This window comes from Scylla paramamosain, unplaced genomic scaffold (assembly GCF_035594125.1).
Source record: "Scylla paramamosain isolate STU-SP2022 unplaced genomic scaffold, ASM3559412v1 Contig28, whole genome shotgun sequence".
Lineage (NCBI taxonomy): Eukaryota > Metazoa > Arthropoda > Malacostraca > Decapoda > Portunidae > Scylla > Scylla paramamosain.
Genome location: NW_026973693.1, coordinates 222,879 through 240,000, shown reverse-complemented (window position 1 = coordinate 240,000; position 17,122 = coordinate 222,879). Strand labels below are relative to the sequence as shown.

The 17,122-nt window shown below is 41.1% G+C and overlaps 1 long non-coding RNA gene across 1 annotated transcript in view; it reads left to right on the top strand.

Moving 5' to 3' along the window:
• The window catches only part of LOC135097688 (uncharacterized), a 24,222-nt gene extending 24,098 nt beyond the window's left edge, over positions 1–124 (top strand). The window contains exon 4 of the long non-coding RNA XR_010265975.1: positions 1–124. This exon is cut by the window's left edge and continues 65 nt beyond it. This is a non-coding gene — a long non-coding RNA (uncharacterized LOC135097688).
• The last annotated feature ends 16,998 nt before the right edge of the window (positions 125–17,122 follow it).

Below are 17,122 nucleotides of genomic sequence, written 5' to 3'. Positions count from 1 at the left end.
CCACACTGCAGGAAACACTGATAATTCACAATTTAATGTTCACATGATACTCTACTGACCATGTAAAAAAAAAAAAAAAAAAAATGTACACACGCATTTAAGTAAAGACTGCACTGCAATTTCAGACTTTCTGAATTTTTACTTTAACCTTAAACTTGACCTGTGTGTCACGAAGTCTGTACTTACTCATCACTTTCTCGCTCCATGAGTGAAATGGCGATGGAAACCAACAAACAAGCATCATTTTACTCTTTTGGTCATCCTTTCCTAATATTAAGACTTTAGAACAATACTAAACGAAATGCATGTCCTCACAAAGATAATAGTGAGTTACTTTGGGTTTATTTGGACTGTGCAGATTGTTATTGAAGACCAAGACTGTGCAGACTGTTAGTGAAGACCAAGACTGTGCAGACTGTTTGTGAAGACCAAGACTGTGTAGACTGTTAGTGAAGACCAAGGGTTTGCAGACTGTTAGCGAAGACCAAGACTGTGCAGACTGTTTGTGAAGACCAAGTCTGTGTAGACTGTTAATGAAGACCAAGACTGTGCTGACTGTTTGTGAAGACCAAGACAGTGTAGACTGTTAGTGAAGACCAAGACTGTGCAGACTGTTTGTGAAGACCAAGACTGTGTAGACTGTTAGTGAAGACCAAGGCTGTGCAGACTGTTCGTGATGACCAAGACTGTGGAGACTGTTGGTGAATACCTAGGCTGTGCAGACTGCTGGTGAAGACCTAGGCTGTGCAGATTATTGGTGAAGACCCAGGCTGTGCAGACTGTTGGTGAAGACCAAGGCAGTGCAGACTGTTGGTGAAGACCTAGGCTGCGCAGACTGTTACTGAAGATCAAGGCACTGTAGACTGTCAGTGAAGACCAAGGTTGTGCAGAACGTTAGTTAAAAACAATGATGTGCACACTGTTACTGAAGACCGAGGCTGTGCAGTCTGTTAGTGAAGACTAAGGCTGTGCAGATTGTTAGTGAAGACCAAGACTATGCTGACTGTTAGGGAAGACCAAGGCAGTACAGTTCAGCCTTTGTTTTTGCCGGTCCCTTAACAGAGTCGAAAGCGGCAGTCAGAAATTACACGATAAGTGTCTTGAAATCTTCCTCTTAAAAAAAGTGTTCAAGTAATAGGAAAATGGAAATAAAGAAGCAGGCAGGGTGTTCCAGAGTTTACCAGAGAAAGGGGTGACTGATTGAGAATACTGGTTAATTCTTGCATTAGAGAGGTGGCCAAAATAGGGGTGAGAGAAAAAGTAAATTTCGTGCAGCTAAGCCGTGGGAGAAGGGGAGGCAAGCAGTTAGCAAGATCAGAAGAGAAGTTGGCATGAAAATACCGGTAGACTATAGAAAAATATGCAACAATGCAGCGATGAGAAAGAGGCTGAAGACAATCAGTTAGATGAGAGGAGTTGATAAGACTAAAAGCTTTTGATTTCACCCTTCCTAAAAGAGTGGTATAAGTGGAACCTTCCAGTAAAGCCTTAGCTGCCATACATGTGAAGCATACTCACTATCTATGCGGATAAAGCCCCTGTACAGAGTTACCAGCTGCATGGGGGAGAAAAACTTTCGGAGACGACTCCGTTCTCAGATAAGATGTTATATTTCCAGTTTAGATAATAAGTAAAGGACAAACCGAGGATGTTCATTGTAGAAGAAAGGTACAGTTGACTGCCATTCAATAAGAGGGGCTAGTTGTCTGGATGGTTGCGTCGTACTGATAGATGGAGTAACTGGGTTTTTCAAGCATTAAACTATACTAAGTTTCCTCTGTCCTAATTAGAAATTTTAGAAATATTCGAAGTCAGGCGATCTACGGTTTCCCTACGTGAACTGTTTATTTCTACAGGGTTGGACGTGGAAAATTGCAGGGAGATATCATCAGCGTAGATATGAGTCGCCGTGTTACAGTAGTACCGCGCGCGCTTTGAGGGCCAAGTGGTCATCAGGCGCATGGGTTCGAATCCTGGCTACGGTCCGAGGGTAGGAAGGGTATCCACTCGGGTAATGGTTCCCAAATGCCAAATCCAAAAGTCCTTCATCAGGAGGCACCGTCTCAGCCCTGACAGACCAAGGAAAAAAATAGACGGAAAAAAACAAACAAAATCATCAGCGTAGAATTGGATAGAACTACAAGTTTGGTTTAGAAAATTATTGATGAATAATGGAGAGTAAGTGAGAGGGCAGAACCTTGAGGAACACCACTGTTAACAGATTTAGGAAAACTGTCATTATCTACCATAGAGAGAAGGACATAAGCCATATTTTTTTTTTTCTTAATATAAGAAGGACACTGGCCAAGGGCAACAAAAATCCAATAAAAAAATGCCCACTGAAATGCCAGTTCCATAAAAGGGTCAAAGCAGTAGTCAAAAACTGATGAATAAGTGTCTTGAAATGTCCCTCTTGGAGGAATTCAAGTCATAGGAAGGTGGAAATGAATGAATGATTAAGAATACTGGTTAACTCTTGCTTTAGAGAGGTGGAAAAAATACGGGTGAGAGAAAGAAGAAAGTCTTGTGCAGCGAGGCCGCGGAAGGAGGGGAGGCATGCAGTTAGCAAGATCAGAAGAGCAGTTAGCATGAAAATAGCGGTAGAAAAGAGCTAGACATGCAACATTGCGGCGGTGAGAGAGAGGCTGAAGACAGTCAGTTAGAGGAGAGGAGTTGATGAGACGAAAAGCTTTTGATTCCACCCTGTCTAGAAGAGCAGCATGAGTGGAACCCCCCCAGACATGTGAAGCATACTCCATACATGGACGGATAAAACCCTTGTACAGAGTTAGCAGCTTGGGGGGGCGGGGTGAGAAAAAACTGGCGGAGACGTCTCAGAACACCTAACTTCATAGAAGCTGTTTTAGCTAGAGATGAGATGTGAAGTTTCCAGTTCAGATTATAAGTAAAGGACGAGGATGTTCAGTGTAGATGAGGGGGAAAGTTGAGTGTCATTGAAGAAGAGGGGATAGTTGTCTGGAAGGTTGTGCTGAGTTGATAGATGGAGGAATTGAGTTTTTGCTCTGCCCCAATCAGAAATTTTAGAAAGATCAGAAATCAAGCGTTCTGTGGCTTCCCTGCGTGAAATGTTTACCTCCTGAAGGGTTGGACGTCTATGAAAAGACGTGGAAAAGTGCAGGGTGGTATCATCAGCGTAGTAGTGGATAGGACAAGAAGTTTGGTTTAGAAGATCATTAATGAATAATAAGAAGAGAGTGGATGACAGGACAAAACCCTGAGGAACACCACTGTTAATAGATTTAGGAGAAGAACAGTGACCATCTACCACAGCAAGAATAGAACGGTCAGAAAGGAAACTTGAGATAAAGTTACAGAGAGAAGGATATAAGCCATAGGAGGGTAGTTTGGAAATAAAAGCTTTGTGCCAGAGTCAATCAAAAGCTTTTCATATGTCCAAGGCAACAGCAAAAGTTTCTCCAAAATCTCTAAAAGAGGATGATCAAGACTCAGTAAGGAAAGCCAGGAGATCACCAGTAGAGCGGCCTTGACAGAACCCGTACTGGTGATCAGATAGAAGGTTGTGAAGTGATAGATGTTTAAGAATCTTCCTGTTGAGGATAGATTCAAAAATTTTAGATAGGCAGGAAATTAAAGCAATAGGACGGAAGTTTGAGGGATTAGAACGGTCACCCTTTTTAGGAACAGGTTGAATGTAGGCAAACTTCCAGCAAGAAGGAAAGGTAGATGTTGACAGACAGAGGTGAAAGAGTTTGACTAGGCAAGGTGCAAGCACGGAGGCACAGTTTCGGAGAACAATAGGAGGGACCCCATCAGGTCCATAAGCCTTCCGAGGGTTAAGTCCAGCGAGGGCATGGAAAACATCATTGCGAAGATTTTTAATAGGTGGCATGAAATAGTCAGAGGGTGGAGGAGAGGGAGGAAAAAGCCCAGAATCGTGCAAGGTAGAGTTTGTAGCAAAGGTTTGAGCGAAGACTTCATCTTTAGAAATAGATGTGATAGCAGTGGTGCCATCTGGTTGAAATAGAGGAGTGAAAGAAGAAGAAGCAAAGTTATTGGAGATATTTTTGACTAGATGACAGAAGTCATGAGGGGAGTTAGATCTTGAAAGGTTTTGACACTCTGTAAATGAAGGAGTTTTTAACTAGTTGGAAAACAGACTTGGCATGGTTCCGGGCAGAAATATAAAGTGCATGAGATTCTGGTAATGGAAGGCTTAAGTATCTTTTGTGGGCCACCTCTCTATTAAGTATAGCACGAGAACAAGCTGTGTTAAACCAAGGTTTAGAAGGTTTAGGACGAGAAAAAGAGTGAGGAATTTACTCCTCCATGCCAGACACTATTACCTCTGTTATGCGCTCTGCACACAAAGACAGGTCTCTGACACGGAAGCAGTAGTCATTCCAAGGAAAATCAGTAAAATATCTCCTCAGGTCCCCCCAAACTAACAGAGGCAAAACACCAGAGGCACCTTCGCTTAGAGAGATCCTGAGGAGGGACTGGAGCAATAGGACAAGATACAGATCGGAGGAGCCTAACGGAGAAGAAAGAGTGACAGCATAAGCAGAAGGATTAGAGGTCAGGAAAATGTCAAGAATGTTGGGTGTATCTCCAAGGCGGCCAGGAAAACGAGTAGGGTGTTGCACCAATTGCTCTAGGTTGTGGAGGATAGAAAAGTTGTAAGCTAGTTCACCAGGATGGTCAGTGAACGGAGAGGAAAGCCAAAGCTGGTGGTGAACATTGAAGTCTCCAAGAATGGAGATCTCTGCAAAAGGGAAGAGGGTCAGAATGTGCTCCACTTTGGAAGTTAAGTAGTCAAAGAATTTCTTATAGTCAGAGGAGTTAGGTGAGAGGTATACAGCACAAATAAATTCAGTTTGATAGTGACTCTGTAGTCGTAGCCAGATGGTGGAACACTCGGAAGATTCAAGAGCGTGGGCACGAGAGCAGGTTAAGTCATTGCGCACATAAACGCAGCATCCAGCTTTGGATCGAAAATGAGGATAGGGAAAGTAGGAGGGAACAGAAAAGGGGCTACTGTCAGTTGCCTCAGACTCCTGATTTTCAGTAAGGAAAAGGAGATGTGGTTTAGAAGGGGAGAGGTGGTGTTCTACAGATTGAAAATTAGATCTTAGACCGCTAATGTTGCAGAAGTTAATGAAAAAAAAGTTGAGGGGGGGTGTCAAGACACTTTGGGTCGTCGACAGAAAGGCAGTCCGACCTGGGGACATTTATGGTCCCCTCCCCAGATGGGGACTCCGAGACTGGTGTAGGAGTCGCCATAATGATTTTTAAATTTTTTGAGTGAAGGGCGTGTGTGTTATTAGGTGCTTATAGTTTTGTGTGGAGGAAGAGAGTTGTCTTTAGAGGGCAGGCTGTGACTGCCCCCTTGTGTTGTGAGAAAGAAAGGGAAACGTTCAGTGAGGTCACAGCTGGGTTTAATGATAAGTTCACAACACCCCCTGAACAGTGCACTAGACCTAACTGGGAGTAATTATCGTTTCGGCAGGTGTCTACTGCCTTCTAGACACCTGCCGAAACGATAATTAGGAGGGTAGTTTAGAAATAAAAGCTTTGTAGACTCAATCTAAAGCTTTTGATATGTCTAAGGCAACAGCAAATGACCTCTAAAAAAGGATGACCAAGACTCAGTAAGAAAAACCAGAAGATCGCCAGTTGAGCATCATTGACGGAACCTGTACTGGCAATCAGATGGAAGGTTATGAAGTGATAGATGTTTAAAAAGTTAGTCGTTGAGGAAAAATTCAAAAGCTTTAAATAGGCAGGAAATTAAAACAATAGAACAGTAGTTTGAGGGATAAGAATGATGACCCTTTTTTTAGGAACAAGTTTAATGTAGGCAAACTTCCATCAAGAAGGATTTTGAAGGTAGATGTTCACAGAGTTGAAAAAGTTTGACTAGGCAAGGTTCAAGCATGGAGGCACAAATTACGAGAACGATAAGAAGTATTCCATAAGGTCCATAAGCTTTCCGAGGGTTTAGGCCAGCGAGGGTATGGAAAACATCCCTGCAAAAGATCTTAATGGATAGGATGAACTAGGGAGGAACAAGCCTTGAATTATCTATAGCCGAGTTTTTAGCAAGGGTTTGAGCGAAGAGAAATAGATGAGATGGCATCGGTGCCATCAGGTTAAGATAAAGGAGAGAAAGATGAAGAAGCAAAGCTATTGGATATATTTTTGGCTGGGTGCCAGAAGTCATGAGGAGGGCTAGATATTGAAAGATTTTGAAACTTTCTATTTATGAAGAAAAGTTGGAGAATAGACTTGGCATGATTTTGGTCAGAAATATAAAACGCACGAGATTCAGGTGGTGTAGGGCTCAAATACGCTATTTCAGCCACCTTTCTATCATATATTGCACGTGAACATACAGTGTCAAAACAGGGTTTGGAAGGTTTAGGTCGAGACAAAAGAGTGTACGCCTCCATGCCAGATACTATTACCTATGTTGTTCGCTCAAAACAAAGAGATGGGTCTCTGACACGGAAACAGTAATCATTCGAAGGAAAATCACCATAAAACCTCTTCAGATTTCCCAAATTAGCAGAGTCAAAACGCCAGAGGCACCTTCGATTCTAGGCATCCTTAGGAGGGATTGGAGTGATGCAGATGTGAGATTGTGGTCAGAGGAGCGCAACGGAGAAGATAGAGTAATCGAGTAAGCAGAAGGATTAGAGGTTAGGAAATGGGTCAAGAGTGTATCTACAAGACGATCAGGTGTTGCACCCGTTGCTCTAGATCGTGGAGGATAGAAAAGTTAAAGGCTAGTTCTCCAGGATGGTCAATAAAAGGAGAGGAAAGCTAAAGGTGGTGGTGACCACTGAAGTCTCCAGGAATGGAGATCTCTGCAAAAGGGAAGAGAATCAGAATGTGCTTCACTCTGGAAGTTTAATAGTCACTAAATTTATTATAATCAGAGGAGTTAGATGAGAGGTATACACCACCGATAAATTTAGTTTGAGAGTCGTAGCCAGATGGTGGAAAATTCGGAAAATTTAAGAGCGTGGACACGAGAGCAACTTATGTCGTTCCAGACATAAATGTAAAATCTAGCTCTGGATTGAATGATAATGAGAATTAAAAAATAAAAAAAAAAGGAGGGGACAGAAAGTGGATACTCTCAGTTGCCTCAGGCCCATGTGTTTCAATGAGGAAAAGAAAATGAAGTTAAGTAGAGGAAAAGTGGTGTTCTACAGATTGAAACCTAGATCTAAGACTGCAAATGTTGCAGAAGAAAATGAAAATAATGTTGAGGGGGTGTCCGGACACTTAGGGTCAATACCAGAAGAGCAGTTTGTCCTGGGGACATTTGTCCTCCCCTCCTTAGATAGGGAATCCGTGCCTGGTGTAGGAGTCGCCATGATAATTTTGAACTTTGGGTGAAGGTGTGTGTGTGTAAATAGGTGTATGTAGTTTTGTTTGAAGGGGGAGATTTGTCTTTAGCAGGCAGGCTGTGACTGCCCCCTTGTGTTGTAGAACACAAAGGGAAATGTTCTGTGAGGTTACAGCTGGGTTTAATGATAAGTTTACAGCACCCCTGATCCAGTGCTTCAAACCTCACTAGGAGTAATTATCGTTTAAGTAGGTGTCAACTGCCTCCTGTAAACAAACTGCGTATCGCTACAAACAATGGAACAGCTACAAAGACGACACCAACATCAAGCAACTCTTGACCGGCTTCAACCCCTACAATAGACGAAATCAGAGCCTCGGCACTTCAATCCAGCAGTGGTGCAGGGCTCTGCAATTTTCTTCCTCCTGCGAGGGGGGGTAGGGAGAGATATATTCACCAAATGTACCTTACTCCTGTACCTGTACCTGCGCTGAGAGCGGCTGCACTGGACGATTGATGGATTAATTTAATTCATGGCGCCGCAATATTGCGGTCATATGGCGCCGCTACAATCTTTTAAAGGTGACAAATATTGCCGTTCTTAAAATATCACTATTAAAAAGAAAATTATGGTCACGGTAAAAAGTTAAAAGATCACTATAAAAAAATGAAATGCAAAGAGCCATAAAAACAATGAGAACCTTTTAGTTACTTAATTTAATTTAAATTAATTTAATTTAAAGTAAGGAGGTACTGATCCCACTGACACAGACCATTGTGTCTGGCATTATTCGTTCCCTACTCAAGACACTGACCCACTGACACAGATGTCTGTCGTTGTTCATTACGTGCCCAAGACACTGACCCCACTGACCCAGGCCCCAAGACCCATCTTTGTTTATTATGTGTCTTCTCACTTGCCTCCATGTTCTCCTAGTGCAAAAATAAGGTTCTGCCCAATATTAAATTAATTACAAAATAAATAGAAAAACAGTTAAAAGGTAATCTATAATATGTTTAAAAGACCAGTTTTCTCCTCAAACATATGAACCTCATGTCCCGGGTAGAGAGCCCTCTCTCCAAGTATCAGTGACATCTGGAAGGTCCCATCCTCTTCACGAGAGAGGAAAAGATACCGCTCCCGCAGCTCCACCAGGCTGAAACACTCCATTGGAAAGTGTCGCACTGGAAGGGGAACTAAGGAGTCATCACGAAATGGTTGGGTTTCCCGGGACATGAGGTAACCATGAATGAGGCATGTGTGACCTGCCCGGAAATGGGCCAGTCCAGTCTCAAAGTGGTGCCCTTGCACATGGACGTACGTTCATGGGCGGAAAGTTACAGAAGTTATCTCACCCATCTTATTGGTTGCAGCCACATCTTCCTGCCTGCCCTGCCAACTGCCAAGAACTGCCACCCTTATACTGGAGTATAAATCATGAAAGGGAATTGGGGTGGAAGGATCAGCCCAAGTTGCCGCCTCTTTAGCTAGCCTATCGGCCTTCCCATTCCCATGAACTCCCACAGAATGTTATGGGATATCCTCTGCGCTGAAAGAGGTAAATTAAGGGAGATAAAATTAGGGGAGGGAGAGAAAAAGTAAAATGCTCCAGGGCAGACACCGCATTACCGGAGTCACTAAAAATAGTAAAACTTGAGACCGATAAGGTAAAAATTATTTTTAGGGGAAGAATAATGGGTAATAACACTGCCGTAATAACAGAGACAACTCTCGCAAGCCTACCACCTCGACAGAAGGAAGAAAATATAGCACTATATTCCACTCCTGCATCAGATTTTAAAACATCTGTGTAGACAGGGACGGAGTGAGAGTGTGTTGAAGACCACGAGACTCGTACTGCGGTAATGAGTTTTTATTATTAACTGCAGGAGGGCAGTTCGATTGCCAGTACCCGATTCTTGGAAAGCGATAGGGACAAATGGAGATGGAGGGTATATCAAACTAGGTCATGGCAGACCTGACCTAATATCCAAAAGGCTTAGAAAAACTAAGGCGAACATCATATAAGGGAGAAGTTTTATATGTAATTTTGTATGAGGAATCTGTGATGTAGCTGGTGAAGATGCAATGCAGGGCTTTGCTGAGAATTAAGGCTTGGTTTACGATGCAGAGGAGGTGACACTTTCCAAAACAGGGAAACTGTAGCAGACAGTAACTGAAGGAGAGACATTCTCACAGGAAAGGGAGGAAACAACTGATGGCTGGGAAAGGCGGGAAGGTGTTGCAGCTTTATGGCCTGGTGTAGAGGTAAAAGAACTAGAGTGGAGGGAGGATAAATATGTATTTACCTCACAATCTTTCCGTCTAGAAAGAAGTTCCTGCTTGGCATTATCAAGACTAATGAATTGAGAATTAATCAGTTGATTGGTCATCCTCTTTGAGAGATTTTGGTAAAACTTTTGTTGTTACCTTAGACATATCAAAAACCTTTAAATAGAGTCTGTTACAAAGCTTTGGTTTCTAAACTACCTTCCTATGGCTTCTATCCTTCTCTCTGTGGTAGATAATCACTGTCCTCCTCCTCCTAAATCTACTAACAGTGGTGTTCCTCAAGGTTCTGACTTTTCACTCACTCTCCATTATTCATGCCATGTATTCATGTCCATGTCTTTTCCTAGACGTCCACCCTTTGTAAATAAACAGTTCATGTAGGGAAACCACAGAGCGCCTGACTTCGGATCTCTCTAAAATTTCTGACCTTCTAGACAACTATCCCCTCTTTTTGAATGAGAGTCAAATGTACCTTTCTTCTACCGTGAACATCCTCCTCGGTTTGTCCTTTACTTATCTAAACTGGAAACATTAGATCTCCTCTGAGATCTGAGTCGTCTCCGAGAGTTTTTCTCACCCGTGCAGCTGATAACTCTGTACAAGGGCTTTATCCGCCTAGGTAGTGAATATGTTTCACTTGTATGGGAGCTAAGGCTTTACTGGAGGGTTCCACTCATACCGCTCTTTTAGGAAGGATGAAATCAAAAGTTTTTTGTCTTATCAACTCCTCTCATCTAACTGACTGTCTTCAGCCTCTTTCTCATCGCCGCATTGTTACATCTCTTTGTATATTATACCGTTATTTTCATGCCAACTTCTCTTCTGATCTTGCTAACTTCTTGCCTCCCCTTCTTCCGCGGCTTAGATGCACAAAATTTACTTCTTTCTCTCACCCCTATTTTGGCCACCTCTTTAATGCAAGAAATTAACCAGTATTCTCAATCAATCATCCCTTTCTCTGGTAAGTCCCTGCCTGCTTCTATATTTCCATCTTCCTATTACTTAAGGTTTTTTTTTTTTTTGAGAGAAATTTCAAGACACTTAACCTGTAATTTCTGACTACTGCTTTCGACTCTGTTTGGGGACTGGCACCTAAGTAATTTTGTTGCCCTTCTTGCTTCTCCTACATTAAAAAAAAAATAAATAAATAAATAAATAAAATAAAAAGAGGCTGAACTGTACTGCTTTGGTCTTCACTAACAGTCAGCATAGTCTTGGTCTTCACTAACATTCTGCACATCCTTAGTCTTCACTAACAGTCTGCACAGCCTCGGTCTTCACCAACAGTGTGCACATCATTGTCTTTAACTAACAGTCTGCACAGCCTTGGTCTTCATTGGCAGTCTACAACGTCAGTAACAGTCTGCACAGCCTAGGTCTTTATTAACAGTCTGCGCAGCTTTGGTCTTTCCTAACAGTCTGCATAGTCTTGGTCTTCATTAACAATCTGCAAGGTCTAAATAAAGGGAAAATAACTCCCTATTATCTTTGTGAGAACATGCATTTCGTTTACTATTCTTCTTAACATTAGAAAAGGATGACCAAAAGAGTAAAATGATGCTTGTTTGTTGGTTTCCACCGCCATTTCACTCATTGAGCGACAAAAGGATCGGTAGGTACAGATTTCGTGACAAACAGGTCAAATTAAAGGTCAAAGTCAAAATTCAAAATTATGAAGTAAAAAATTGCAATGCGGTCCTTACTTTTTTTTTTTTTTTTACATAGTCAGTACAGTATCAAGTCTACATTAAATTGCGAATCATTATTGTTTCCTGTAGTGTGGGGCAGCGCCGGTGGCGGCGGCAACATATGGTCGGTTTGCAGAGAAGTCCTCATAGCTCAGGAGGCCTGAGTCGTGGAATGCTGTCATAGTGGTGACGATGATGAAAGAAATAATAATAATAATAATAATAATAATAATAATAATAATAATAATAATAATAATAATAATAATAATAATAATAATAACAATAACAATAACAATAATAATAATAATAATAATAATAATAATAATAATAATAATAATAACAATAATTATCATTATCATCATCACAACGACTACTGCTACGTGTACTACTACTACTACTACTACTACTACTACTACTAGTACTACTACTACCACCAACATCACCACAACAAGCTCTACTACTATTACTACTAGTACTACTACTACTACTACTACTACTACTATATTACTGTTACTACTAAAGGCTCTCATACACCATCATTCATGACTACGTAATCATGGTGATTGTGTAAAAAATTCAATCTTTGGTTTTGACCACACACTAGTAATGACATTGTACAATCGTCAGTTGCCCTGTGTGAATCATCAAGTCAACATAATTAAGGAGGCTGCATGTATTGGCATTGATCTTGCCTCAGAGAGTATGGAACCAGAGGAGAAAAGGAAAAGAAAGTTGAGGATAACTTAAGAAAATGCATGAATTCACCCACAATCTTCTTTGTAATCATAATATGGATAGCACTGAGGTCTATTTCCTTTGTTTTTTTCGACTAATTTATGATAGCATTTCCTCCTCAACTTTTCATTTATCTATTTACTTACTTTTTTATTCATCACTTTTGATTTGCAATGTTGGGAAACCTCGGTACAGTTCAAGAAATTCTTGCCAGAAGGGCTTGATTTTAGTGTCTCGTGTACTCGCCATGGTTGGTGGAGCGGTAAGACTGACGTTTTTGTCCAATCATTGCCACTCGCCGTCAGTTATGACGTCAGTTAAATACCAGACCATGTTGAACCATCTTCAGTCCTCTTCAATTATTTGCGCAGTCCATCAATCATACCCACACACTATTGGTATGTTTGTGCAGTCATTATTGTCCAGTCATGATTGATTGTGTATGGCGTCCTTAAAGATGATGGTGATGATAAAATCATTAACAGTAATATCAATAATTATAATCATAAGAAAATAATTAAAGAAGAAGAAGAAGAAGAAGAAGAAGAAGAAGAAGAAGGAAAAAAGAAGGAAAAAAGAAGAAGAAGAGGGAGAAAAAGAAGGAAAGATGAAAATTAAAAAGAAGAAGAAGAAAAGAAAAGGAAGAAAAGAACAATAATAAGAATAGTACTAATCATAATTTTTATAAGAAGTGGTTAAATAATAATAAAATAAATAACAGCCATGTTCTCTCTTTTTAACTCGAGGGACTTCAGAATATCAGAATTGTTAATTACTATTAACTGAATAACATAATTACACTTACTGTGTATGCATTTTCCTTACACCAGTCTTCTCTACTTACGTGCAAGATGATAAGCTGTGCCAATGTGAGGCTAACTTACAAAAATATATAAATAAATGAGTAAATAAATAAATAAAGCTCTAATAACTAAGTCGTATGTGGAAAACACTTTCATGCATACCTGATTCTCTCTCTCTCTCTCTCTCTCTCTCTCTCTCTCTCTCTCTCTCTCTCTCTCTCTCTCTCTCTCTCTCTCTCACAAAGATAGGTAGATTAATTAGGTCAGAATCGGATGCCATCGCCTTGCAGGCAGACTCAGATAGAATGAATGAATGGACGAATAGATGGCAAATGCAATTTAATATCAATAAATGCAAAGTGCTTAGCGTAGGTAGAGGAAACCCACACAATAGGTACACATTAGACAACCAAACTCTGGTAGGTACAGGGTACGAGAAAGATTTAGGAGTTATAGTTAGCTATGAACTCCGTCTAGGGAAACAATGCATAGAAGCCAGAAACAAGGCAAATAGGGTACTAGGATTCATTTTTAGGAGTGTTAAAAGTAGAAGGCAGGAAGTAATATTAAGGTTATACTTGGCGCTCGTCAGACCTCATCTAGACTACGCTGTGCAGTTCTGGTCCCCACATTACAGGAAAGATATAGGTCTATTAGAATCAGTACAGAGGAGAATGACTAAAAGGATAAAGGGGATGAGGAGTATTCCTTACCAGGCGAGGTTGAAGCTGTTACATTTACATTCTTTAGAGAGACGTAGGTTAAGAGGCGACCTGATAGAAGTCTTTAAGTGGTATAAGGGTTATAACAAGGGAGATGTAAGCAAAATTCTTAGGATCAGCAACCAGGGTAGAACAAGAAATAACGGGTTCAAGCTTGAAAAATTTAGGTTTAGGAAGGAGATCGGGAAAAATTGGTTCTCAAATAGAGTGGTAGATGAGTGGAACGGACTCAGTAATCATGTAGTTAGTGCTAGGACACTAGAGAGCTTTAAGAGAAGATTAGACAAGTTTATGGATGGGGATAGCAGATGGAAATAGGTAGGTGTGTTTCATACAGGGACTACCACGTGTAAGCCTGGTCGCTTCTTGCAGCTTCCCTTATTTCTTATGTTCTTATGTTCTCTCTCTCTCTCTCTGGGTAGGTGGTGGTGTAAACAACGCATCGAGGAGCTCCCATTCTTAACGCAATATATGGGAAAAGCAGAGGTCCTATGAGGTAATGATAAGACCAGTTGGTGCGTGATTGTAAGTAGAATCTGTTGGTGCAAAGACAGAGTTCGGGAGTTTTTGGACTTTGATATAATTTAAGGCCAAAATTGGGTAGCTGAGTACCACACCCTCCATGACCACCAGGCCATTTTCCGCGCATGCGCAGTGAACTTGACAACGCCTGAGCGTCCTTAGCAACCCGATGATACCATCTCAGTAAACCACCACACAATATATATTTTACAAATGGCTGAGAATTCACAAAACAACCCTCAAGGCCTTAATACCCAGATAATTGATGGACCAAAAATGTTAGAGAATAACTCCACAGAACCAACAGTACAACCCATAACAACAACGGAAGTGCCACCATTATTATCACTTCAAAGGCAGACTCTGGTAGAATCATCGCCTGAGATACCAACTAGGGATTTTTTAAACAAACACTTTCGTAAGCCAGACCTGCAAAAGAGATGCCGTGAATTGGGACTGACAAATGTATGGGCAAGTAGCAAGGGTCAACTCATTGACATGATAATTGAAAAGTCACGGCCACCTTCCAATGATATTGCAGGTGAAATTGTGGACACACCACCATCATCCAGCCACTCACCGCCTGCACCCAGTGATATTACAGTGTACGCAAACTATTCCTTCTGACACCCATCAGCAAGTTAAGCTAGACCTTGGCAGAGTGGACATGCAAGATATCGTCAGAAAAATCGAGACAATCATGACAAAGCTAGAAACTAAAGATTCTGAAATTGACTTGCTAAATACTGAAGTAAAGGCTGCTTACCACACGATCGAACGACTACAAAACCGTGTGGCTGAGTTGGAACAGCATCGTTGTGGGAGTGACGTACATCAACATGAATCGCAAACATTCGCTACTCCCCCTAACAACTGGCTCCTCCTTGGAGACACAAATTTACGAACGATTTTACGCTCTGATCTCCAAAGTAATATCCAGATAAAGACCATCTTTGAGGCAAATATGGATTTACTCAAATGTTGGATAAATGAGAAACTTAATCATATTCCATCTCAGTGCATATTATATAATGGAATCACAGACATACTTGAAGAGAAGCCACCAATAACGATACTGAACAACTTAAGTCTGCTGGTTGCTGAATTGAAGGAAAAAAATAGTGAAATGAAGGTACAAGTTTGTCAGATTGTATCACCTCCTAGTCCTCATGAAATACAAGCAAAAGTACAAGAGTATAATGAACAGCTAGTTAAATGGGGTGAGGCTAATGGTATAAATATAATTAAAACGGCTCCTTCATTCACACTGAGCACAGGCGAGATAGATGACCTGTGCTTCGAAACAAAAATTAGCAAATATCCCACGTTAAACAGATTGGGAGCGATCAAGTTACTAAGTACCATCAAAAGGCAGTGCTTAGACTTTCATCTCAGCAGTAATTGGGAAGATATTAAGAAGAGTATAAACACACATACACCTCAACGAAGTGAAAATAGATATTTAGGTCACAACCTTAGATCAGTTAACCGAGAACAAGCCCAAACCACTGGATTACGCGGCCAGATAACCCACGCAGGTATGGTTTCCCCATGTTCTCAGAGCAAAACAACACAACAAGGTAACTCATACACTCAGAAGTCTCCCACCCATCAGTTCCTGACGACTCCTAAACCGCGAGGTTCTCCATCTTACACATGAGACAGGATGGAGAAACGAGGAGGACGTACGCAGCCCCGATCTGCATAATACAGCCCTCAGGAGAACGCCGGAGGACAGATACCATACATCCTACAATCAAGCCCGCGCTAATACTCAACGAGAGGGCAGATGGACGACTCCTAAACCGCGAGGTCCTCTCCATCTCACACGTGAGACAGGATGGAGAAACGAAGAGGACGTACGCAGCCCTGATCTGTATGATATAGCGCTCAGGAGAACGCCGGAGTACAGACACCATACAGCCGACAATCAAGCCCGCGCCAATACTCAACGAGAGGGCAGATGGAACGGAAACCACCCAGTGCAGAAACATTATACTCCGGTGATTAAAACTCAGGAAATGTATAATGATAACTCGTATGGTTACAGAAGTGTGAGAAATAGATATGCTAGTGAGAGAAACAAAATAGGGTGTTATAATTGCGGTGAATTCAATCATATACAAAAAAAACTGTAGGTTCGACCACAAAATATTATGTGGCAACTGTCAACGTTTTGGTCACAAGAGTCGCTTATGTCAACAGTATAGAACATAGGATGAAGGCGAGGAAGCATCTGCCGTTGTTGAAGTAAAGGAATTAAAAAAAGATTGGCTAACTGTTGAACACATCAATGCACAATCACTGATATCAAGCTTGGACGAAGTGAAATTAATGATCATAGAGAGAAAAATAGACGTATTATGTATAAGTGAAACATGGCTTCAAACAAACACCCCAAATAGCTACGTTGAAATACCTAACTACACAATTTATAGATGTGACAATGGTCGAGGTGCTGGGGTTTGTATGTTTGTTCATAGTACTCTCAAGTCCTCTGTCATTAATCTAGATGTACCAAGGCCGAAGGGAGTGGAGGATGTATGGGTAAAGATACAGTGCAGGAAGTGGCCGGCCATCATCATTGGTTGTGTGTACAGACATCCCAAGGCCTTAGCCACATCATTTGACTATATTGAAGAAGTTTTTAGGATAATATGTTTGCGTGAGAAAAGTGTTTTTATCCTCGGTGATTTTAGTGATGACATGATGACACAAGGCAATAAAATCAGTAAGTTAATAAAAAACAACAAGTTGACACAAATAATAGATAAACCCACAAGAACAACATCAACATCAGCTACGTTACTAGACCTTATAACTAACAAACCAGATGTCATTCTATCACAAGACGTTGTTCCTCAAGTCATAGCTGACCACGATTTAATATCTGCTCTTTTAAATATAAGAAAGCCTAGAAAACTGCCTATGGTAAAAACTTTTCGTAAATTGAAGAACTACGATAAAGACACTTTCTGCTCACTCCTCCTTAATAATGTTCATCACATGAAAAATATACTTTT